This window comes from Delphinapterus leucas, chromosome 1, assembly GCF_059928025.1.
Source record: "Delphinapterus leucas isolate spDelLeu-1000000601 "Yukka" chromosome 1, BTC_Dleu_Yukka2, whole genome shotgun sequence".
NCBI lineage: Eukaryota > Metazoa > Chordata > Mammalia > Artiodactyla > Monodontidae > Delphinapterus > Delphinapterus leucas.
This window is the reverse complement of record NC_143129.1, coordinates 37,821,421-37,848,557: the sequence shown is the minus strand read 5'-3', so window position 1 is coordinate 37,848,557 and position 27,137 is coordinate 37,821,421. Positions and strand designations below refer to the sequence as shown.

The window sequence follows — 27,137 nt, the reverse complement described above, 5'->3', positions numbered from 1 at the left end:
AATATTCTCCATACTCAGCAGACCTCTTTCAATTGTAAGTGATGGAAACCTAACACAAACTAGATGAAGCAAAAAAAAAAAAAAAAAAAAAGGTTACTTTGTTGACTCATGTAGCTGGATGTCCAAGGGGCAACCTGAGTTTCAGATACAGCTGGATCCAGGTGATTAAAGAAGTCTTGAGGTGCCTTATCGTTCAGGGTCTCTTTGCCTTTGTATCTTTTTGCTTGGTGGCTTAGTTCTCTCCTGTTGTGGCTAGGCTCTTTGCATTGACAGGCAAGATAATCACTGTCCCAGCTACTTTATAAAATCATTACAGGTCAAAATGCTAAAGTAATAGTTACCTCTATGCCAATGACCATAGAACAAGTACAGAAAATAGCATGAAAGTAATCTAGTTGGGCAAAGCTGAGTCATGCTTTACACCAGGAAGTGATCAGACACTGTGGCTGAGAGACTCAAGAGAACTATGTGGGTGATAGAGGAACAATTCCACACTGGGATTAATAGCTGTTCACTAATACAAAGTAAAAAAAAACAACAAAAAAACAAAAAATAATTCCCTTTTATTGTAACTAGGGAAAGCTAGTCCTCAAGATAGCCCTTTCTTCATGACTTTTTCCATCTTTCATTCTAAGACACATCTGGACATCAAAGTGGCAAGCTTAAAATCCCCATCACCATCACCATACTCTACTCTAGAGTCTGACTGCCTTGTCCAGCCATCAAAGACAAATATTTAACTCTTTTTGCCTATTACATGTAGGGTCACATAATACAAAAAGTTAACAAGAACTGAGTTCAATTAAATTAGAATATTAAATATTTTTGTGGACTCTCCACACCCACCAAGCACATAGTCAACACTCATGCAGCCCACTTCACCTGCTTGCATTAAGGCTTGACTCCCACACCTGCCTCACTTCTTACAGCCACGACTGTTTTCCTTAGAATTTCTAAAATATCACAATGGACTGCTTAAAATCTTGGAACAAATGTCTACTCACAATAGCTAACATATGGTAAGATTATCTTCAGTTTGGTGTCTCAGTTTGGATCTAGACTGTACATTATTTAGATCAATCGTTCTCAGCCAGGGGTAGTATTGTCTCTGGTGGATATCTGGCATTCTCTGAGACATTTCTGATTATCATGACTGAGTAAAAGACTGTCATATCTCCATGTATCTGGTGGGTTGAGGCCAAGGATGCTGCTAAACATTATACAATGCATAGGACAGCAAACAACAAAAAAATGTGTCACTCCAAAATTTTAGTGCTGAGGTTGAGAAACCCTGATCGAGATGAATACATTTTGGGGAAATTTTTATTTTATTATTTAAATTCTTTATCACATACAGTATGAAGAATATAAACAGGTGAAGAAATAATTATTTGAAGGAAAAATGCAGTAGGCAAGAATAATTATTGATGATTTTAATTCTCTTTATAACTCTTTTCTTTCATTCTTTCTATTTTTTTTTAAGCCATCATGTCCTATTATGGAATTCCAATTGGGTTCTTAGATCTTTAATAGAACAAAAACATGAAATAAAAATCAAAAAGCACTAAAACACAAGAAACCATGTTCCTAGTTCCCATTGTATCTTTTAGTAGAGTTATGACTTGGGAAAATCATTTAATCCCTTAAAAACTAATTTTCCAACTTTTCAATATGAAATATTTATATTAAATTATTGTTTTAAAATAAAATGTTAATCTACTAAAGAAGAACACAATGTAAAAAGAAACCCAAAGAAATGCTATGAGGGGAGAAAACCAAGGAACCAAAAACCCTAATTTAGCTTACCTTCTTTCTCCACAATGGTACTGAAACAGAAATTCTTCTAGAGTCATCTCACTAATCACTGAATTCAATGAACTCTATTTTCCTTTCCAGCTCTAATGTTTAATTACTAAATCAAACTTTATCTGTCCTAGGCTCCGTTTTTAAAATATTTTGCTCTCTATCAAGGATTAAAGTTTGACCTAATAAAATAACCAAATCTATCCTCTTAGAAACCATCAGGGAGTAATATTTCTGAGATAAACAGAGAGGAATCTTAGAGCATTATTCGAATACTTATAATCTCAAGAATAATGCCAGTCTAGAGCAGGTGACATTTTACATGAGGATGCCATTTTGCTTCTGCCAAATTATGTGAGAAGATGGTTTATTCAAGACTTGTCTAAAAGGGACAGCTCCAAAATGCCAAGCCACAGAGCAAGCCATGTTCCAGAAACAGGAACAAGTGATGGAAGATCACTCCCGACAGCATTCACTTGATATAAGAAAACAATATGTCTCACATACAGAAAACCAGTTATGAATTGAAAAGAAAATTTTAAGTATGAAACAAAATTTTCTTTGTTAACCAGTGGATTCTTCTAAGAATGTTTATGTCCAAAATTTCAAATAAGATTTTGGAATGCCAGAAAATGAGCAGGAATGTAAGACCAGTAGAAGTACTTACGAAGAATGTGTTCATCTCTTCTAGTTTGTCCATTTGTTGGTGCATAATTGTTCATAGTAGTTTCCCATATTCCTTTCCATTTGTGTGGTATCTAGGTGTAATGTACCCTCTTTCATTTATAATTTTGTTTATTTGAATCCTCTTTTATTTTCTTGATAAGTCTAGCTAAAGGTCTGTGTGTTTTGTTTATCTTTTCAAAAAAACTCAAGTTTCAGGGATCTTTTCTATTTTCTTTTTAGTCTCTCATTCATTCATTTCTGCACTGATCTTTATTTCTTTCCTCCCACTAACTTTGGTCATAGTTTGTTCTTCTTTTTCTAGTTCTTTGAGTTGTAAAATTAGGTTGTTTATTTGAGATCTTTCTTTTTTCTTCATGTAGGTATTTATCACTAAAAACTTCCCTCTTAGAACTGCTTTAGATGCATTCCATAAGTTTTGGTATATTGTATTTTCATTTTTATTTGTCTCAAGAAATGGTTTTGATTTCTCTTTTGATTTCTTCCTTGACCCACTGGTTGTTCAGTAGCATGCTGTTTAATCTCCACATATTGGTTAATTTTTCAGTTTTCTCCTGGTAAACTAGGAGAAACTAGGAAACCAGGAAAACTTTTAGTTTTATGCAACTGTGGTACGAAAAGGCTTTTGATATGATTTCAATCTTCTTTATTTTTTTCAAAGAAGACAGTCAAACAGGTACAAGAAAAAGTCCTCAACATCAGTAATCCCCAGAAAAATGCAAAACCACAATGAGATACCATCTCATACCTGTCAAAATGACTATTATCAGAAAGACGAGAAACAACAAGTGTTGGCGAAGATGTAGAGAAAAGGAACTCTCCTGCACCATTGGTGAGAATGTAACTTGGTGCAGCCACTATGGAAAACTAAGAGGGTTCCTCAAAACATTAAAAATAAAACTACTACATGATCCAGCAATCCCATTTCTGGGTATATATACAAAGGAAATGAGAACAGGATCTTGGGAGAGATATCTGCACTCTCATGTTCATTGCAGCATTATTCACAATAACCAAGATATGGAAACAACCTAAGTGTTCCTCAGCAGATGAATGAATAAAGATGAGGTGGGGGGTGTATATACATATGTACATATTATTCAGCCATGAGAAAGACACCTTGCCATTTGTGACAGCATGGATAGAGCTTGAGGGCTCTATGCTAAATGAAATAAGCCTGACACGGAAAGACAAATATTGTATGATCTCATTTACATATGGAATCTAAAAAAACCAAACAAACAAAACCCAAAATTCATAAAACTTGTAGAAACAGAGAAAAAAAGGGTGGTTACCAGGAGCTGGGAGGTGGCAGAGAAGTGATATGTTGGTCAAAATATCATATTTTGATATATAATAATATCAAATATTATAAACTTCTAGTTATAAGATAAGTTCTGGGGAATCTAATGTACAGTATAGTAATTTACGTTAATAATACTGTATTATATACTTGAAAGTTGCTAAGAGAGTATATCTTAAATATTCTCACCACAAAATATAAATGGAAATTATGCTACATGATTCAGGTATTAGCTAATGTTATGGTAGTAATTACTTTGCAATATATACGTGTATCAAATCAACATGTTGTACACCTTAAATATACCCAATGTTATATATCATTTATATCGAAATAAAGCTGGAAAAAAGTACTTACTAAGTTTCTTTGCTTCATGTTTTCTCCTCTCTTAATCAGCCTTACCAATTATTTTGGTTTAAGATTTTCTGCTAGGTTTCCCCTTTGATGCATCTTTCCTGGATGTCTTTGTGAAGAAAACACAAATGAATAGAAATTCTGTTGCATGGCTCTGTCACTATCTGAGTGTACACTTGACTTCAGAAGGTCTTTATTTGCACTGAACCTTTAAACATATTGAAATTCCAATATTTGGGCTTTCAAATCTAATCAAACTTATCCTGGAGTAGAAGGGATTCACACCTCAACACAAACAAGGTTTCTTTCAACCTATCACATGGGTGGACTTTGAGGGCGCGATGCTAACTGAAGTAAGTTGGAGAAAGACAAATACTGTAGGATATCACTTATATGTGGAATTTTTAAGAAGTCAAATTCATAGAAACAGAGACTAGAATGGTGTTTACTAGAGGCAGGGGGTTGGGGGTAATCAGGAGATGTCAGCCAAAGAGTACAAACTTCCAGTTTTAAGATGAATAAGTTCTCTGGGTCTAATTACGTTACAGTGATTTTAGCTAATAAAACTGTTTAATATACTTGAAAGTTGCTAAGAGTAGACCTTAAATGTTCTCACCACAAAAAAGAAATGGTAGTTACGTGACATGATGGAGGTGTCAGCTAGTACTATGGTAGTGACCATTTTGCAATATATAAATGTATCATATCAACATATTGTATACCTTAAACTTACACAATGTTATGTGTCAATTATATCTTAATAAAGCTGGAGAATTTTTTTTGAATTCCTGTTGTTTCTTTCTCTTCTTTCTTTTTCTATTAGTGTTAAATATCTTGGCTTTTTCTTTTTATTCCAAAGCAAAATTTCCCAAGTGACTAATATAGAATAGTAATCCCCAAAACTGTTTTTTATTTTTAAAGAAAATAGATGACCAAATATACCCTCTTTTGGATATTCTCCATTCCCATTTGCCAAATAAATTTTCTGAAGTCCTGCAGCAAAATTAACTTTTTTAATTGTTTCCTCAAGATATCTCACAAGTGAACTCTCTACCCCAACGCTCTCTTTTATATTTTTCAAGTAATAGCTACTAAAACCTGTGAAGATAGCAGAACTCATTCTGGAAAATGCTGGTCTTTTATTTGTATTATTTCTTTCCTCCTCTTTCCTTCTTTCCAAGAATTTGCAATCTTCATTGTGGCTCATATGTTACTCCCTTTGTAGCAAAGCACTTTTGCAAGAATCCCCAGTGATGCTGAATGTCTGATTTTAATAGTGTCTTTTAAGTCTTCATCATAATTGAGTTTTCTGCAAGGTACAAGAAACCTCCCATCATTTACTACCTGGTTCTCTTTGTCCCTTGATTTTCAAGGAACTATTTATCATCTGATTCTCACTCCTTTTATATGTCTCTTTTCCCCCTTGATTCTCTTTGTATCATCTTATAAATACGTCTTCACCAGGAATCCACTAGTTCTACTATTTCTTTTGTTTTATTTCCTCTTGTGTGATCTCATTCACTGCATCCGTTCAATTACAAGTGTATACTAATGACTCTCAAATCAGTATCGCCCGCCCAGACTCCAGTCCGGAGCCTAAGAATCAAATTTCAGTGGTTCCCAAATACTAGTCCGTAGTTTACAAACTTTGGGTAGGAATTTCGTGTTTCTTTTTTTTTTTTAAGCTTGGCGCTCATTAGAGTGCCTTCATCATTACACATGCTTAATACATGTTGGTTAAATCAAAACTTTGAACCAAATTAACTACATGGCTTAATAATACATCTGAAAGTTTGAAGTCTATTTAACTTGCCATTGGTTAAATCACTTAATTTCTTTGTCAACTCCATCTGAAAATTGGAGAAGATAGACGAGATAATTGCTATGATTCCTATTAACATTACCTTTCAGTTTCTAAAGTCTCTATTATCTCTTTTAAAATGAAAAGAATCTTGTAAAAAAACACCTAAAACAAGAGAAGCCTCAACTAAGCAGCTACGTTATTTCAGTTTGAATGCATTCATTTAATACACTTTTCTGAGTGCCAAATATGTGTCAGGCACTGGGCTCACAATTTTATTCTGATAACTAAGAAATACTGGGTATAAACAGAAAGATAATTCTAAAGAATGTGACTTACATTTCCTTTTTAGGTCTTATATTTTCTTATATGAGTTTAAAAAATATTCCACCAAATCTTAATTGAAACTAAAATGAGTTTGAAAAGTGGCCTAAAAAACTCATAAATTCACTGTTAAGGGTACCACTAAATAAATATTTATGCTAAAATATTTTCATAATTTTTTAAACTTGTAATAAAGTCGATCCTAGTTGCAAGGGCTTAGAGGGCAGTCAAAAAAAAAACTGTACTGTGTTAAACATTAAATAATTACTTCATTTTGTGTTTGCTATAAATTTTGAAAATATAAAGGAAAATCAGAGAGAAAATAATATTAGCCTGATATTGATCAGAAGTGCTGGAAGGCAAAATAATGACATCTACTCATTATCAGAGTTAAGAGATGTTATGAATGGGGCATCTGGCACATAGCAGTTCACGAGCAGCAAAAAAAAAAAAAAAAACTCCATAAAAGCATTGAATGGCACCCTGCTCACAGTATTTCAGAGCTACATATATGAATCAGAAATCTCAGGAGACTGAGAAATATTTAAATGTAACCCTCCTCACACTGGAATGAAGTACTTTAAAATAAATAGTAGCTGATGTAGACTGACAATTAGTGATAAGGGCACATACTATTATCCAGATATTTTTACATCTTTAAAACTTGATCTAAATTATCAAGTAAAATTTTACATAAAATACTGAAGAAAAACTGGCATAAGAATAAGTGACATAGGGGCCTATTTTTAATATGTGAAACGATGTACTTTTAGTTTTTGTGCTTGGTGGGATTTACTACATAAAACATGGATGAGTGTTTGTTATCTCCCTTTTAGACCCTCACTGCATTCAGAGTCCAGTCCTTATTCACCTTGGTCTTCCCAACACATAGTTGAGTAGGTGTCCAGGAGAAGGGGCTCCAGAAGGCTACTGAATTCAACCAAGCTAAAAGACAAAAGAAAAGAAATACAAAATACATGCATGATTGATATGATTATATAAAATGTGTGTAAACATGGGAGAAGCCCTTTTAACTGGTCTCAATTTAACTAACCTATTGGGTTAACTAAGAATATCAATTTTCTTTGCAAGACTTAAAACTTACGTTCATCAACCAAGGACTGCACCAGGATACTAAATTATGGTCTAATACTCTCCCATTTCTGCCACCACCACATAAGCTGCATGTTTATCAAGAATAATTTGTGCTTTTTCTCAATTTTTTCCCCCAGGTGTCCTTTTTATTACTTCTTTGTTATTTATATAACCTAATGGAATATGAGCATGGAAAGAGCAGTTCTTTTGAAGTCTGTGCTTAATGGTTTCAAAATACTTAAGCAGGTTACAAACAAAGTCTTGAATTATGTATAGAAAAACATAAATTTAAAAAATTAGGCAGAGGAATATAAAATCTATGAGGATTATACTCTTGGATCATTTTACAAATACATTTACGTTCTCATTTCACTTAAAAAAGACAAACAACATGGAAATAAAAGACAATGCATTATAAATACAGTTTATACAAGATAAGTAAATTCATGTTAAGAAACAAAATAAAACAAAAACCAAATAACAGTAAATGTAGCCCTGCTTCAAATTATTATAAAGTGAATGACAGTTAAAATAGTACATCTATATCAAACATTTTTAAATGACTCCCCTCTTTAAATTATTTCTGTCATTAATTGACCGGTGAGGCCAGTCATAGTGAATAAAAAAAGACTACTCTGTCCAAACTAAACATAATATATGATACCAGATGTCAAAATTTAAAACACTTTCCTAGTACCTCTTCTTACTGGTAAGCCAATTTCTTTCTTTGTGCCCATTCTACCATGAAGGCTTGGCCATGAAGTTTGTTACCTCAGGTAAGAATAGAGCAAGTTCAGCACAGAATAACACAGTCACTATTCAGCTTCAAGTCTCAATGCTGACTTATTTTTTTTCCTATTAGAAAAAACTTATCTAATATCCTATGTCAACAACAATATCAGAATCTCAAAATTCCAAGGGATCTTGTACCTAACAAGGTAGTAGGCAGTGTTGGATTAAAAAAAATATATTAATTAGATGTGTATTTTAGTTAGTGGTCTCACAGTCATTTATATATAACTTTTAAAAAAACCTCTTCTTGCAAGAGAGGTACCTAGAAAATTATTTTGCTTTGAAGGTCTGCTTTTTAAATTGCATGGTGATGCCTCTTCACTTGCTAAATACCCTGAAAGTTCTTCCCTCTGAAAAGGATTTGCTAGCTGTTGTTTATAGCTAAGGAAAGAGAGTGGCTTGATATGTTTAAGAAGAGAGTAGACATGAGATACTGTCAGGTCTGCACAGGATTGGAGAGGGATCTAGAAGGCCTGGTACACCCCCAGTGGAATTGCTGAGGATTGAGAGCTAAACTTCCTGGGGAGGCTGAGGCCACCATGGTAAGGGAATAGGTAGCCATGGGATGGATGCCTTGACATGAATAGTCTATGCCAGGACCTGGAAAGCAGGCATTTCAGATGCTCTCAGAGCATCTGAAGCAAAGAAAATCAAGATGGAGCCAAGTTACTGCAGAAAGGGAACCACTGTACTCTGAAAAGACCATGAGTTATACCAGCTTTAAGCTACTTCAGCAGCAGGTAGAGCAAGATGTGAAACCATGACTCAGAGTCTAGTTAAGATCACTTATGGGTAATCTAGAATTTATTATAAGTCAGGAAGAGAAGAACATGCAGACCATAGGCCCCTTTGTCAAATCTCTGGGCACAGGTAGGTATCCCTGTGCACCTAGAGGGGGCCTACATTGGGAAGGAAATGATGGAACACCCTTTGAGATGGGATGAATAACCTTGATAGTAAGTGTGAACTATGACTTCACTGAGTATTCACCTCATAATGAATTACATTCCCTTAGGAAGTTTAAGTTTTTCTGAAGTACACTTATGGAGGAATAAAGCATCATATTTTATTCTTTCCACATTTGAGTGGGAGCAAATACAGTTTTTACATATATACATATGTATATATATATATATACACACACACATACACACTCAAAGATATATACATACAAATCTAAGAATAGAAAACTAAAGTATCTGGGAGGAAAACCATCTTGATCTCTCTGCAGAGAAAAAAATATTTGTTCGATTGATTCTATGGAAATTGGAATGAATGAAAATGTGTAGTTCTTGTCTTCGTTTTACTTATTAAAATGATTCATGAACAGTTTTGAAAAACAGAAACTCTTTGGTATACATCCTCAGAATGTTTTCAGACAGTCATAAGAATTCATGTCCCAGAGTTAAATTATTCTGATAGATGTAAATATCAATATCAAAGAAGTGCAGAATAAAAAATTCTTACTTCTTAAGTGAAAATGGGATATTGAGGCAGTTAACAGCTGAGGGTAAGACGGGGGAACCCATCTTAGATGAGGTGCACAGGAAAAGTATCTCCAAGTAAGAAACATGTCAGGCAGGACAGAAACATGAGAAGGGACTAATTACAAAAGGAGCTGAGAGATAGAATAAAGAAAAAGAAAAGAGAAAGGAAGACAGAAAGGCTGATAGGAAGGCATTCAGGTTAAAGAAAGGAAAGGAAGGAAAGAAAGGGAAAGAAAGAAAAAGATTCTTCCTCTGGGGGAAAGTGTGAGGCTAGGTGTTGGAAAAGAGATTGGAGCACAGAACTAAAATAAGAACAGAGTAGCTGCAGTGAGACGAGCAAGGTGGAAAGTGACACCAGATGACACTGGAGCAAAGGTCAGCAGCCAGGACATGGCAGTCATGAGAAGGCCTTGCTGTAACTGAAAAAATGTAAGAGCTGTTCATTTTTGAAATACCAAATGTCTGACAGGGCAAAAAGAAATGAGTTCTTTGCCATGATTTAAGAATTCTGTGATCACACTTGCCTTCTAAAGTACGAAAATCCTTTCTATCACAAACACTTCTCACAAACACTTCTCCACTCTGTCGAGCTATGATGCTCTTCCTACCATCAATTCCTAATAATGCAAAGATGCCCAGTGTACGAGCACTGTAGAGTGTGTGTGTGTGTGTGGTTTCAGAAAATAATAGTGTTTTTTTTTTCCAATAGGAACGAGAATGTTTTGAGGCTCAAGAGTCTAGGCACACACAGTTCAACGGATTTACTTTGGGTCATACGCCTGGTCTACCACCTAGATCTACTTTACCATTTTCCTAACTGTGGTCCAGAATAGCCACAGGCCATGAGTTCTAACAGATGTGATTTCCTCCTGTATTCATAATGACTGCTTCCATATTTCTTCCTCTTCTCTTATAAACTCTGCGTCCACAGTCTAATCCCCCACCCTCCTTGGGGTCAACTAACAAACCTATTTCATACTCTATTAATGATTCTTTCTTTTTTCATTTTTCCAAATATCTTTTCCAAAGCAGAGATTATTAAATAAATTATTTCCCAGAACACTCAGAAATGATTGAATTAATCAGAAAGTTTTAAGTAGAATTCATTTCTGAGGAATACACGAATTTCTGGAAGGGGGCAAATCATGATGAGTTCCTAGACTCTTCTGCAAAATTTGGCAGTTCATAAAATAAATTAGAGGTTTCAGGTTGTTTCAATCTGTTTTCTGAGGAAACTTGTTTTCTGAGGTTTCAGAGGTTTCAACCTGTTTTCTGAGGAAAATAAAACAAAACAAAACACAGTAACTGCAAGCACTATAAACTCTTACAATTAATAAAGGTTCCAAGGTTTTTATTATCTTTATTTTATTTCTATTATAAATAATTGTAAAATATAATGTACTATGAAAGTCCTTTTGTATTCATTAATTGTATTTATACTTAATAACCACTGGAGTTCCCTGATATTTAATTAGATTATTTATTTTTCATTTTGTTAGGTCAGATTTCAGTATCTAAAAGATGAGTGGGGTAGCGGTAACTTCTACTAATGAAGACATTGAGTTTTTGGAGACATTTTCTCTAACCCGTTTTCCCTCAAGTGCTTTGCTTAAACTATTTTTCCAAAGTAAGATAAACTTTTTCAAAGCCTGAATTAGGGTAAGTTGAGACAAACGTATTTCATTTCAGATATCCAATGAAGAATATATTCTTAAAATTGCCAGCAGCAGTAAATGACATACAAACAGAGCAAACAGCACGCTGAGCCCCAGCAAGTCCACCTGTCCTTTGTGTGCATTCTTTTCATCTTTCCCACAGTCTTTAGGTGTTGCTAAAGAGGCTCCTAATAAATTGTTATATAGTCTTAGTATTCCAAAAATTGCAAGGAGGAATCATCGATGTCAAGAATTCTTTGAAAAAGCTACGTAAGAACCGAAGGTTGACACACACTCTCTCTCTCTGAGTGTGGTTCCCAACAGGAAGCCAATGTGTACTGCATGCCTAGGCTTCAGTCCAAGCAATTATCTCTTGGCTAGAGTCAGGATGAGCAGAGATCCAAGTGTCATCGCTATATGACACTGAGAAGAAAGTGGCATTTGGTGGCTGAATCAAGCAAAACTCTGATCTTTGATTCATGGTGCTGTCTTGTATCCTGGGATGAGCTAAGAAATTAGTGTGTTCCCTTTCATTTGTTGAAAGGAGCAGCCAAGTCTCTGTGGGTGATATTCTGTTAGGAACTGGAAAATTCACTACACCAGAAATGGGCAGCCATCCTAAATTTTCTATAAGATAAATTAACTTGGACAATATCATTGGAACTTATACCTGGGGTGATCCAAAAGTAATGATAATTTCGATCAAAAAGTATAAATTCAAGTGTATTTGAGTTAAGAGGGCTCATAATCACTAATAGAAAAACAACAAAAATATTTTCCTTCAGACTATACTACAAAGCTACAGTAATCAAGATAGTATGGTACTGGCACAAAAATAGGAATATAGATCAATGGAACAGGACAGAAAGCCCAGAGATAAACCCACCCACATATGGTCACCTTATCTTTGATAAAGGAGGTGAGAATATACAATGGAGAAAAGACAGCCTCTTCAATAAATGCTGCTGCGAAAACTGAACAGGTACACGTAAGAGAATGAAATTAGAGCACTCCTTAACACCATACACAAAAATAAACTCAAAATGGATTAAAGACCAAACAACCAAATGGGACCTAATGAAACTTAAAAGCTTTTGCACAGCAAAGGAAACCATAAACAAGACCAAAAGACAACCCTCAGAATGGGAGAAAACATTTGCAAATGAAGCAACTGACAAAGAATTAATCTCCAAAATTTATAAGCAGCTCATGCAGCTCAATAACAAAAAAACAAACAACCCAATCCAAAAATGGGCAGAAGACCTAAATAGACATTTCTCCAAAGAAGATATACAGAATGCCAACAAACACATGAAAGAATGCTCAACATCACTAATCATTAGAGAAATGCAAATCAAAACTACAATGAGATATCATCTCACACCGGTCAGAATGGCCATCATCAAAAAATCTAGAAACAATAAATGCTGGAGAGGGTGTGGAGAAAAGGGAACCCTCTTGCACTGTTAGTGGGAATGTAAATTGATACAGCCACTGTGGAGAACAGTATGGAAGTTCCTTAAAAAACTACAAATAGAACTACCATGTGACCCAGCAATCCCACTACTGGGCATATACCCTGAGAAAACCATAATTCAAAAAGAGTCACATAGCAAAATGTTCATTGCAGCTCTATTTACAATAGCCCGGAGATGGAAACAACCTAAGTGTCCATCATCGGATGAATGGATAAAGAAGATGTGGCACATATATACAATGGAATATTACTCAGCCATAAAAAGAAACAAAATTGAGCTATTTGTAATGAGGTGGATAGACCTAGAGTCTGTCATACAGAGTGAAGTCAGTCAGAAAGAGAGAGACAAATACGGTATGCTAACACATATATATGGAATTTAAGGAAAAAAAAATGTCATGAAGAACCTAGGGGTAAGACAGGAATAAAGACACAGACCTACTAGAGAATGGACTTGAGGATATGGGGAGGGGGAAGGGTAAGCTGTGACAAACTGAGAGAGAGGCATGGACATATATACACTACCAAACGTAAGGTAGATAGCTAGTGGGAAGCAGCCGCATAGCACAGGGAGATCAGCTCGGTGCTTGGTGACCGCCTGGAGTGGTGGGACAGGGAGGGTGGGAGGGAGGGAGACGCAAGAGGGAAGAGATATGGGAACATATGTATATATATAACTGATTCATTTTTTTGTAAAGCGGAAACTAACACACCATTGTAAAGCAATTATGCTCCAATAAAGATGTTAAAAAAAAAAAAAGAAAACAGATCCTGAATTAAACGCATGTGACTCTGTTGCCTGAGAGAAGGCAGCGCTGATGATTTCACATATATATGAATGTAAACTGAGGCTCTAAAGTCTATGCCTGGGACCAATCCTGATGCTGCTCTGATTAAGGTTAAATGAGAAATCTCTTTCCCAAAATGGCATCTTTTAACATTTAATAAAAATTAACTGAAGTGCCTACTATATGTGATGTCCTATACTAAGTATCAGGGATTCAGAGGGAAACACAAATTACCCATAGTCTTTCCATCAAGGGTATCCCCTGTCTGAGGGAGGCGGACGTTAAGCATGTTAAGGCACAAATAAAAATCTAATTATAGGTGGCGATTAGGACTCTACTGAAAGGTGCTGGTGGGAAGTGAGGAACTAGTGAGAACAAAGAAGTGGAAGTACTGTAGCTTGGGGCGGCAGTGTCTCACTCTGTAGCCAAAGCCCCAGCTGAATTTTTTCTCCCTCTTATATGATCACCTTAACAAACTATGCAGTGACGTTTGGTGTGTTTTGAAGACCTAGCTGGTGTCTTTGTATGCAATGTTTTAATCTGCCGTAGGGGTTTGCCATATCTGTAAACTCCACTACTAGGTCAAAGGTTCCTGACCAGCCTGCTTCAGATACCTTAATCCGAGTGTCTAAAGAGCCGATGAAAATATTTACTTTTTAATTTTGATATATTTATATACAGCAAAACCAAATTAATGTTCTGCTTAGCAAGAAACATCAACTGAAGCATAATTTAAAGTTTATGAGAACTTTTAAATAATGTCTTTGACTACTCAGGTTTAGAATTCGGCACAAATTATATTTTCAAACTCTCATAGCAAATCTAAACTTAATTAAAAGAATATTCTAAGTGTTTTTTAAAGCCAGTGATGACATTATGATGTCCAAATCCTATACCATTAATATGTAAATAACTGTAAATGTAGTCACATACTTGAAGTATGTTTTCTGTCAAACCCGTTCAGCTGCAACATGCATTTATTGTAGTACAGTGAAATAAGAAAAAAAACGTAATTATTGGTCATTCCCACCACGACAGTAGGAATCAGAGATATGGGAATAATACTGCTCTCTTGTTAATTCATAACACTCAGAAGCCTTATAGCTAAATCCCTGTGTGCCTCTTTTCCTATAACAAAATTTTAGAAAAGGATGATAAAAAGCAAATGAAAAGGGAATACAGTTTTCCCTTAACTTCAATCAAAGTTGGGTAAATGTCAACATTCTGGAAGAATCCAAGAAACACTTGACAATGGCAAAATGATCAAGAGTGACATAATCAACAAAATTCTATTTTTTTTTCTGTTCTGAAGTTTGAGGAGTTGCACTTACTAACAAGATTACACACTCTTTCATTTTCATTAAAAAAATAAAAATAATCATGGATGATACAGAGGAGAAATTTACAATCTGTACCTTTTATCCTAAGTTACACAGTTCAAGTTGCAACTGTCAGCTCCAAATATATTTTATAATAAGGGCACAGAGTTAAAATCTTGATGGACAATAATATATCAGGTTGCTATGGACAAAGAATAAGACATTTCCACTATGGCTTCTGGAAACAACCATTATATTGGTGGTCTTCCCTATTCCCCAAGATTAATCAAAAATGACTGTCTTATGTTTGCTTTACACAGGCAGACAAAATCTTTTAAATTCATGATTCAATGTTCAACATTCTAGTTGATTATTTTAATCACATCACACACAGAAGTACTTCAGTCATCCAATATTTCCCAGGAGGCACAGCCTCAAGTGCCATCTCTAATCTTTTTAGAGCACCCTCTTCTTCTGCCGTTCATTAATTAAACAGAGTTTTGCCGATGATTCTTTTGGCTGCTGTTCCCCTAGAAGCTGCCCGATCTCTTGTCATCATATTGTTTCCTTCATCACAACCACGCTGGTTCATCATCAATTATTTTCCTCCTTCAGAACTATTTTCCTCTCTTTGACGACTTGATAAATCTTTACAACCAAATTCTACCTCACTTATTCAAATTACTTTTCTTCAAAGGCACTACCGCTCTGTCTTTGTAATCATTTCCTTATTCCCCAAAGGAGTTTAAGACTCCAACATCAACTATAGACATACATAAGTAAGTGCCCAGATTAAAGAGCAAAATTTCAAGCCAGGAGCCAAGTTTGATACTAATATCCGTGTCATTCAGAAAGGGTCAGGAACTGGGGTAACAATAGTAAATTATTCATTTATTTTCATTCACTCAAGGTATTCAGTGCTATAATTCATTCAGAGCTATATTTATTAAGTACCCGTGTTGTGTCACCACTGTTCTGGACACTCTGGTGGGCAAAACGGAAGTGGCATTTTTGGCAGATTGTGTTTCTCAACAGAGTCATACCCACATGTACTTCTCACCATGTAACTTTGACATTTCCACCATAGAGGGATGAGGGCCTATGTTCTTTCCCCCTGAATGTGGATGCACTTGCAACTATGGCAGAAGTAACATTATTTGACTCCTGAAGCTAGATTTACAAAGCCACACAGTCTCTGCCTGGTACTTCTGTGACACTCACAAGTGGCAATAAGTTACCATGTAAGTAGTCTGACTGCTCTGAGGTGGTAGCCATGCTGTAAGGAAACCCAAATAAGCAGCCAGCAAGAAATGAGTACTCCAGTTTTGATTGAGTTCACTACCAAAAGCCATCACCACCTTGCCAGCCACATGAGTGAGCCATCTAGAAAGTGGATCTCAGCCTCAAGTCAAGCATGGAGCAGAACAAGTCATCCCCACAGAGCCCTGCCTGAAATGCAAATTCCATAACTCCTGTTGTTTTAGTCACTAAAACAGTCACTAAGTTTTGGAGTGGTTTGTTACTCAGCAATAGATAACTGCTACATCCCAGACCTCAGAATACTTACAGCCTACAGTGGAAGATACAAAATGTTACCAACTTACATCTCTATGACATACTGTGATATACACCCTGTTGTCATATAGTTCACTCTGTTTGGGTCAGTGGGGTAAGAACAAACACCCTAGGAAGCTACACTTCCAACTGAAACTTCACCTTTGTATGAAAGAGAAAGAGCTGTTTCTTCCTCATAAACTTCACTGCCATTTTCTGGAACACATGGCATATAAACCCAGGATCATCACGAGCATGAGAATTATGTTTGCAATTCAGTTACAGCTCTAGCCAAAACCTTGACATTCAGAAGCCTCCACAAAGTCAAAGTCCAGGAAACCAGAAAATAATTTAACCCCTTTTGCCAGAACACTCTTCCTAAACCTTAATATAATCATGGACTATTAATCCCACTGCTGGGAAGCTTTCTTTTTAAACTACCACACCTGGAATCTAATAATAATGATGATGTTCCTACTCTATTGCACCTACTACTGATAATAATACATTTATTGATCGATTACTACTACTAAATATTTTACTAAGCATTGAGTATATATTTTCTCACTTAATCATCAAGTAACCCTATAAGATAAATGCTAATGTTATCAACATTTCATGGAAAAGGAAATTGAAGCATAGTAAAGTGAACTCAGTTGCCCAAGGCCATCCAACGTGTGAGCAGTGGTATTGTGTTTGAACTCAGATAGCTTCAACCCACAGCCTGTACTCTTAACCACTGTGTACACTGTCCTCTTTTGTACTACGGCAATGCCTTTCTCGGTTTACTCATCTTAACTGCCCAATTGATAGCAAGTTCCTGAGGGCAAGAATCAAGTCTTAGTCATATTTTATCCGTTAAACCAATAATGAAGTGCCTGGTAAAAGTATGTTTGGTGCTATGTAAATAGACATTACATAAACCCATGATGGGATGAACTGTATAAGTCACTTCTCCTTCCTGGTAATATCCTTAACAGGAAGGTGAGGTGATTACAGTAGGTAGTCAGAAATATCCGTTTCAGCTCTGAAATTCAATTATTCTCTGACCTGTACTACCTTTTTTTTTTTTTAAAAAAAAAAAACCCTTCACCCTTAACATTTTTTGAAATTTATTTTATTTATTTTTGACTGTGTTGGGTCTTCGTTGATGCGGGCGGGCTTTCCCTAGTTGGGGCGAGTGGGAGTTACTCTGCCTTGCAGTGCATGGGCTCCTCATTGCAGTGGCTTTTCTTGTTGAGAAGCATGGGCTGTAGGTATGTGGGCTTCAGCAGTTGTGGCACGTGGGCTCAGTAGTTGTGGCTCATGGGCTCTAGAGCACAGGCTCCATAGTTGTGGTGCACGGGCTTAGTTGCTCTGCGACATGTGGGATCTTCCCGGACCAGGGATGGAATCCATGTCCCCTGCATGCGTAGGCGGATTCTTAACCACTGCACCACCAGGGAAGTCCTGACCTGTACTACCTCTAAATGAGGCAGGAACTGAGAATTTTCATTGCCTTACCCCTAGACTAGAAAATAAGATGTTTCATAGGGTTGTACTGAGACTGGCTTCTCCTCTTAGCATTGGGATTTCCTGTGCTACTTTAATGAAAGAGTTCATTCTCTACAGATCCTTGAGAGTCACTCAGTTGAAAGAGTCAGTCACACCTTTGTTCCTAGAGATTGGGGGAGAAACAGAAAATTCCTCAAGGCCCACAGGGCTTGGCAGTTCTTAGTGGAGACAGAGATCAAGGTTGGGATGCCATTATCACTCTTTGGGTCTCTTTGGTCCTCAGGAACGACCCATTCAAGGCCTCCTCAGCACAAGGTAAGAGAAATGAGAAGCTGAAGCTCCTTTTGCAAGGTGGCAAAATGAACTCCACATTTTATAGCCTAGTTCTTGGAATTTGATGTATAAATGCTGTGGAATGCTGAGTTGGCTTTAGGAGGGAGATGATCTACCTCTGCTACCTAGTTTAATTTTGCTTTTTTGGGGGGGAGGGGAAGAGGAGGGAGGTATTAATTTCATTGCCAAGCAAAATTACTCAGCACAACCCTCCCTATTCGAGCTCTCACAAATGAGAGGCATGGATCTCTGCCTCAGATTCTCTGCTCCACTTAGGTGTCAGAGACATCACGTCAAAGCCTTTTACTTTTCCTCTCAGAAATGCTTGTATTTTTCCCCTGTGACATCTACTGACTACTCTCTCATATAATTTACCTGGACTTCCTGGGTTGTAATGTTTTACTATTTCCCCAGCAATGACTTTAGAAAAGCATTTTGTTACCTACAGGACACAGTTCATGCCCTCCTTTTCTTACTTATAGTCTTGCCAAGTTGTCTGTAAAATGAGTCATTTCCCTTACTCACTAACATGGTAAAATGAAAGTTGCCATCTTTGGCAGGGAAGGAAAATAGCCTAAATGGGTAGAAACCGTGTTTGACTAAAGGGTTAATATATGGCAGTTTGACACTACAGATATTTAAACATTTTCCCTGTCTGTAACCACAAGTATTATATTACATTCCTATTGGATCTGCCTACAGTAGTACTTGGCTCTCTTTTCTTCATGTGTTAAATATACATTTCCTTTATAGCTAACAGTTTGGTCAACTCCTGGAATTTATATCTCTTCTATGAGCCTCACTGCTCTGTGATTTCCTGGGGACCACTCCTAGACTCATCTTACTACTCATCCTAGTGGACCCTTGTAAATATTGACCCTTGGTATCTGTCATTACAGTGATGATTGACACAAGCAGGCACTTCTGCAGAGCCTGCCAAGACGACTCATTCTCCCAGGGTTACCCAACTGCCTTGCTCACATTGGATGTTGGCCAATTTCCTCCAAATCAATGTGGGAGAGCACCAAACTTCTATTTTTTGTCCCTCCTTTGTTCTTTGACAACAGCATCTAATGACCACACTCTCCCTCCTCTGTCTCCATGGCTAGTAACCCTGAGGTCACTTTGACTCAGATTCTTTCTTTGAGATGAACATTAGTCAGACTGTTAGGAATTCATGTATGTATAGCTTGGCAAAGAGATATATAGAACATTGGAATGACAGTCACACACCGTCCTGGGCTTTTGGTTTCCCTTATTGCTTTCAGCCTGCCTCACTGTGTGGAAACACTGAGCTCCCTGCTTCTTTCTAACCTTCAATGGTTTGGTATCTTTGATTGCTTAGTCTCCTTATAAGATCTGAATCCACAAATCTCCTCTTTTACACCTGTCATGAAGAATTATAGCATTTTTGAAACATGCAAATAGTCTCTTTACTGCTTGGCCTCCTTCCAAACCTCTACCTTCCTTTCTTCCATTTATTCATTAGACATTTATTGAGCACCTATTATGAACTGGTATTGTTCCACATACTGTAGCTAACTTGTTCTACAAAAGAAATGAGATTCCTGGTGCTTATATTTCTGGAAGGCAGGGAAAGGAGGGACCAGAAAAAAGAATAAACTATAAACAAGATAACCATTAAAGAGATGAATTAACTAACAGCAATTATAAGGGGTAAATGTAATAGAGTGTGACTGGGGGCAGTAGGACTATCAAAGAAGATTTCCGAGTTCAGATGAAATGATCCTGAGAAGGAAGGGAGGAGTTCCATATTTGAAAGAAGCTAAGATAGTAAATCTTAGAAGTTCTTATCACAAGAAAAAAAAATTGTTTGTAACTGTGTAAGGTGACAGAGGGTAACTAGACTTATTATAGTGATCACTTAGTGGTGTATACAAATACTGAACTATTAGGTCATACACTTGCAACTAACACTGTACGTCAGCTTTACCTCAATAACAAAAGGAGTTAGTCATGCGACCAAAGTTTTACAATAAGAACATATTTCAGGCAAAGGGAACAGCATATTCTGTGATGGGAAAAACTTAGCTAGACAAAAGAACAGAAATAATGCAATAAAAATGGTTGAACCAAGCATAAGAGCAGGAAGGCATTGCATCTCACCCATATTACCAAAGGTTAAACAAAGAATTAGTAACGATAAAGATGACACTGATCATTTACTTCTTCTATTCATTTGTTTCAGTGACACGTGAAGGAACTCAGCTTAACCCATTAGATACTGAAACAAAAATCTGTGAGACTGCAATCAGGCAACCAATTCAGTACATCTGGTTCTATTATGTTACCTCAGCCTGTCCTTCCTTTCCAACTTTCTTTCATAAGAATATATCTTTGAATTCCACAGAAACATGAGTGTGGGATATAGCATAACACCAAATTTTGAGAATTAGGAGATAGAAATATATGCACATGTGTTCCAAGAAACAAGCACAAGACTATTTAGAGTTATGCTATTCATATCAGTCAGACGAACAAATGCCATTTATTCTAAAATGGATTAATTTTAGAATACTTACAGTAGAATAAATTGTGATACATTCATACAATAGAATGAAAATGACCAAGGTAATGCTACAAAAAAGAACATGAATTACTATCACAAATGTTGAGTTGTGTGAAAGAAGATAGACATAAAGGCATACACACTACTACAAATCAGTTTATCTGAAGTTAAAAGTACATTTAAAAACATCATTATTTTTTTTGTTTGTTTTTGCGGTACGCGGGCCTCTCACCGCCGCGGCCTCTCCCGCCACGGAGCACAGGCTCTGGACGCGCAGGCTCAGCGGCCACGGCTCACGGGCCCAGCCGCTCTGCGGCACGCGGGATCCCCCCGGACCGGGGCACGAACCTGCGCCCCCTGCATCAGCAGACGGACCCCCAGCCACTGCGCCACCAGGGAAGCCCTAAAAACATCATTTCTGAATGCATGTGAATGTGTAAAACTATAAAGAAAAGCTAAATTATAATCATGACCCTCAGAAGAAGGGCAGTAGGGAGGGGGCAAGGAATGGAGTCAGAAGTGGGCTGGGCTGCTCAGCAAATCTGGGAAGCAAGCAATTATCCATTTCTTGACCTGAGTGGCATTACATACGTGTCTTTTTTCTTTTTTCTTTTTTTTTTTTGATAAATCAGTGACCTACATATCTTTTATTATAGACTCATCCTTAAGGATACTAAATTTCACCATAAAAATTGGTTAAAAGTAGAGAATAACATAGTTCCTAGCATACACTAAATATTCCATTCATTTAAAAAGATGGTATTATTAGTTTGGATAAGACATTTCTCCTTACCTGGAGAAGGATTAGGTGAAATGTTTTCTGAATACCCTGATAGCTCAAAGGAAAAAAAAAAACACCTATTTTAAGAAACAGTTTAGGGACTTCCCTGGTGGCATAGCAGTTAAGAATCTGCCTGCTAGTGCAGGGGACATGGGTTCCATCCCTGGTCCAGGAAGATCCCACATGCCGCGAAGCAACTAAGCCCATGCACCACAACTACCGAGCCTGCGCCCTAGAGCCCGTGAGCCACAACTACTGAAGCCCGTGCACCTAGAGCCCGTGCTGCACAACAAGAGAAGCCACCGCAATGAGAAGCACGCACACCGCAATGAAGAGTAGCCCCTGCTCGCTGCAACTAGAGAAAGCCTGTGCGTAGCAAGGAAGACCCAACGCAGCCACACATACATACATACATAAATACATAAATATACATATATATATATTTATATATATATAAAAGAAAGAAACAGTTTAACCTACTGAGTCTACTAGCCTACTCTGTACACAGTTCCCTCGGTGTAACATGAAATCCAGATTTATGTTTGTACAAACTAACATTTGGAAATAAGCATTAATAAATAAAAAAATATATTCATCATTGCTAGAGTAGTTTAGATCTTACTGTGTGTTCCACAGTCATTGAATTTCTATTTTGCCTTTCTTTACATGTGCATAACTAATAGACTCATTGCAATAGTTTATGTCTGTTTTCCCTGCTACTTTAACAACTGAATGGAGGTAGGGCCCTTTCTTGTTTTAATGACTGTAGAATCCTTGGAATCTGCAGTACTATGTGGCACACAGCGGGCAGTGAAGAGTGTTCTGTGGTTCTACTGATTCAAGTTATCCTATCACAGGGCTCACGGTACTTTTAGAAGTGAAAAGTAATACTAGCTGTTAGAACAGATGCACGCAAATTCTCAGTGATGGGTAGTAGCTTTACTGGCAGGGTCTGGAACAGTGGTGCTCCTGTGTCACTAGTGATGGGGGCACAATGAGAAATCCTGGCAGAGCCTCCATCACCAGCGACACACAGGAGCACCACCGTTCCAGACCCTGCCAGTAAAACTATTATTAACTATTACAGTTTGGTTGAGCCTGCAAAAACTACTCAATTGACTTTTTTCACCCAGCCTTATACACCCTTCCCCACCAGAAAGCAGGTGAAGGAAAGATATTGAATCGGCATTTGAAAGGATTTCACTTCTCTCCTTTCCAAGCCACCCTTCAGTGTGACCAATATCAGTGATTACTTTATGTTATGAAACTAGAGAGTAAACATTTAATTTATGTTTTTGTTTGGTTGTGAAGACGTAGATGTACACACACACATACACACACACAAAGAGAAAGAGAAAGAGAGAGCGAGAGAGTACTTGCAAGAGTGTTTTAGAGAATGTCTCAAAACATTCAACATTCAAAACAGAGAACAGTTCTGCTGGAAGATTAATATTCATTCTCACATAGTGCTGGGTAAGTTTGAAATTAAAACCTCAATTCCTTGATCCATATCAATAAAGGGATATTTCCAAGAACCTCTTTTTCACATCAAAACCTTAATTTGTCAAAGCAAACAATGTCCTTCTTTTTGCAAATGCTTATTACCTTTTCAGACTATTCCTAAACTGCACGTTCTTTCTTATTAAAATTCAGCTACAGATATGTTGGCCATTCAAGACAGATGCTGAAATTTTTAATTTTCTAATAGGTTACCTTCAAGTGCTGAGTGATCACCAAGAACTGGAAATGGTGGATAATCTGCCTCTGTGATTCCAGACTAGAGCTCACAGAACCTTTGGGTAATCAACATATAGAACAGCATCACAGCACTGGGGTGGTTTAAACATGGACAAACTGGCATAGGTAATGTGGTTGAGAATCAAATCACTGAAGTACTGAAGATTAAACAGAATTAATGAATATTATGCTGCAGTCTCCATAAATGAGCCAACAAATATGCAGCAAAATCCTGAACGGCAGCCTTGAAATAAGGAGCTTAATGTAATTCAATGTTTATTGGTTTGCCTAGAAACTAACTTAGAAGGGGGTTGGGCAGGCAGGACTACAAAACGTGAAGGGTTCATAGGTTTAATAAGGAAATTATTAACTCTGAACTGCGTGGCGATGTGAGATATAAGTTCTCCAGTGGTCTCCTCTTCCACAAGCCCCTTAATATATTAGAAGGCAAGGTTAGAGGGCATGCAGAGAGGTTGCTATACAATGACAGAGCAGTGGTTAGGGCTCCAGACAATCATGGACAGCAAACGTCATCATATTCAAACCTGCCGTCATTGCAACCAGAGATTATCTCCCCTTCTTGACAAACTGCATCTGTGGGTAAAGCTTGCTTATTGATTTTTCCTAAAATATCTTTCTCGAAACATACCGCTTAGGACTTGGTTGTTACATGAGAAATTTCACCAGTTAATTAGATTACTAAGGATGCTAAACATTTAAAAAAGGACAGGTAGGGGATGGGAGAGAGGGTTAGAAGACAGTTGAATAGCTCTTATGATAAGAAAATTAACAGGCTGTGAAATGGGGCATGCGACTTCATTCAAAAGCCTTTTGGAAGAGGAGGGATTAGTTTTTAAGTTTTAATTGCAAACCACAATGTCTTAAGGAGTCACTGATATCACTCATGTCAGAATCCCTGTCGTTAGTTCAGCTTCTTGTTTTTATTCAGATATAGAAACTGAAGAGCTGATGCCCAGGTGGCAATTGAAGAGGTATCATTTTAGCATTTCCTCTAAAACCATTAAGTAAATAGCCCTCTCGCTTTTAGCACAGTGCACACGCAGTGCACATGCAGTGCACACACAGGAGACATCGTGCTTTAGCATCTTAGCTTGAAAGAGCTGCTCAGGGAGGACATATTTTCTCCTAATTATTCTTGACAGGAATTAGGTCAGATTAATTAGTTTAAAATTCACCTGAACAACAGCGTCTTTGCTAATTACTTCAGGGCATATACGTAATTCATTTACAACAGGGAAAAAAGGAAAAGACTAGGGGAGAATTCAAACCCTGACCCCTTTGGTGGACAATGCATAAAAAGAGGTCCCTTTGTGACCTAAAAGGGGGCATAGGGAGCAGAGAGTATCTGGAGCCTTTACTTCAGAACGAGGATAAATGTTTCTTTATATAAATATCCCTATTTATATATTTATGTGTTTTAAAGTATCCATATTTAAATTATTTTTAAAGATACATTTGAAACTAGTTTAGAACATATATGTCAGAGTAAGACAGTGAGTGGTTAAGAACATGACTTTTAGAGAAAAGATTTTCCCAGCTCAACCTCTTGCAAGCTTTGCGACCTTGGGCAACGTACATACCTCTTGAAGGTTCAGGTTGTCCTTGTTAAACTAATAATAGCATTTAGCACCTACCTTACGGCTTGTTGTAAGAATTAAAATATGAGATATGTAAACCACAGCATGTGACAAAGAGTAAGTAATATTTGTTAGGTATTATCATTTCTACAGAAACATAGGAAATTAAATAAATGTTTGCCTAGACACTTTGAAGCTAGTCCTAAAAATTACCTTTAAAATGAATTATACCTGTTGGCTTGAACTGCATTAGAAAAGCCCTTTTAAATTTAGGTTCAAATTTCTACAGGGAAAGATGTATTAAAATATTTCAGTAGACTAAATATCCACTGATATTAAGCAAAAGTCAAAACTGTCCAGGGGCTCTCAGGCTGATAGGAGAGTGTTAGTGCGTATGACTTGTCCAGGTCCTACTCAGGTCTCTGAAAGCATTTCGAAATCATTGATTTGTCAGAGAAGCCCAAAGGAAGATTTTTTATATGAAATCTCCTAATATTTAAATGCTTGCTCAGAGGCTTTTTAATAATCACATGAGACAAACTTATTCTCACATCGGTTTTTATTAACTGAAGAATTCTAGGATAAATTATGGATTTGGGAACTCATAATCCAGCATTTAGATACATATAAACTGAAGGCTAATTTTGCTGAGAAAACAAACTAGGTTCAGCCTCTGTTACAAAGGATCGTTTTGATTTCCTTTTCAAATACTAGAATATATTTACAGCTTAAAAATTAGATGGAATAGAAGCCATTAAAATTGATGACATTGAAGGAAGGAAATAGTAGAAATATTTTCCAAATGCAGACCCAAGTTGAAAATACAACTTGTAACACCATCTGCATCAGCGCCATCTATTTTGTTGCCTAACACATATGTTAACATCGTTGTCACTACTTTAATTTACACATCTCTCTTGAAAAACAACTGGATACTGAAGAGAATGCACGCCTCACCAGGCATGTGAGGCAGAAGTCTGGATGGTGCTAATCACATGTGGCCAAGAAGACGCTTTCTTATTTTCCATGAAGGAACTGTGTGTCTTAACACTATCATTAATCTACAAGGACAAAATGTGAATAGAATCCTTTGACTATTTTAGGGTGAAACTCAGCTATTACAGTGAAAAAAAAGGAAATAAATGTGCTTAGGGTGGGGTGGGAAAAAGAATGCCACTATCTTAAATTGCCAAATGGCTGATTGGAATAATCATCAGGTACTGGCCATTCCTGGTGTTGTGTCTTCTCTTCTCCAGAGTAACAAATGTTCGTGAGATACTGAGTCTGAGGAGGTCACAGATGCCCACATTTCTCCTCATTGAGGAGGTAGCTGAGTTGGTTGGATGTGAATAAAATGCTCAGAAACAGAATAACTAAAACAATAACAAGACTTCCCTGGTGGTGCAGTGGTTAAGAATCCACCTGCCAATGCAGGGGACAGGGGTTCGAGCCCTGGTCCGGGAAGATCCCACATGTTGCAGAGCAACTAAGCCCGTACACCACAACTACTGAGCCTGCGCTCTAGAGCCCGCGAGCCACAACTACTGAAGCCCACAAGCCTGAAGCCCGTGCTCCACAACAAGAGAAGCCACCGCAATGAGAAGCCCACGCACCGCAACGAAGAGTAACCCTGGCTCGCCACAACTAGAGAAAGCCTGCGCGCAGCAACTCAGACCCAACGCAGCCAAAGATAAATAGCTAAATTAATTAATTTTAAAAAATAAAATAAAATAACAACAGGCGCCCTATTATCTTTGCGGAAATGAAAGAGGCAAACAGATTTTCGCTCATTCTGTTTTTGTTTCTCAGGGGTAAATAAGCGGTAGCTGGCTTTGGGTAAGAGCTAGCTTTCCAGAGTGAGGAGGCTCACCCGAGAAAAGGCTAAGCTTTTCAGTAAAAAGGAGATTTAAGCTTCTTTTACTTCACAGCCTAATGTTTTTGTTAAACTCTATTACAGTACCTAGGTCCCCAAATAATTTTGGGTTGAGTTATAGGAGCAGAAGGGGTAATAGGTCAAGAGTTATGAGGGTGTTTTCTCATGTAAATGGTGGTTTGATATTGTTGGTATGATACATATATTTACCTCGTTGTGTTATGATTAATACAGAGAGAGTGTATAGGGCGGTAATACTGTCTTAGCCCCTGTGAGGATAATGGTGATATTGGACTAGAAGAAAGATATTACTACAAATAGTTCTCTGATTAAGTTGATTGTTGGGGGCAGGGCT

The 27,137-nt window shown here is 37.1% G+C and overlaps 1 long non-coding RNA gene across 1 annotated transcript in view; it reads right to left on the bottom strand.

Annotated features, from left to right (window-relative positions):
• Positions 1 to 1,097: 1,097 nt before the first annotated feature.
• LOC149750469 (uncharacterized) overlaps positions 1,098 to 27,137 on the bottom strand; it is a 75,402-nt gene continuing 49,362 nt past the window's right edge. Inside the window, exon 4 of the long non-coding RNA XR_016392248.1 lies at positions 1,098 to 7,214. This is a non-coding gene — a long non-coding RNA (uncharacterized LOC149750469). The remainder of the gene's footprint in view (positions 7,215 to 27,137) is intronic.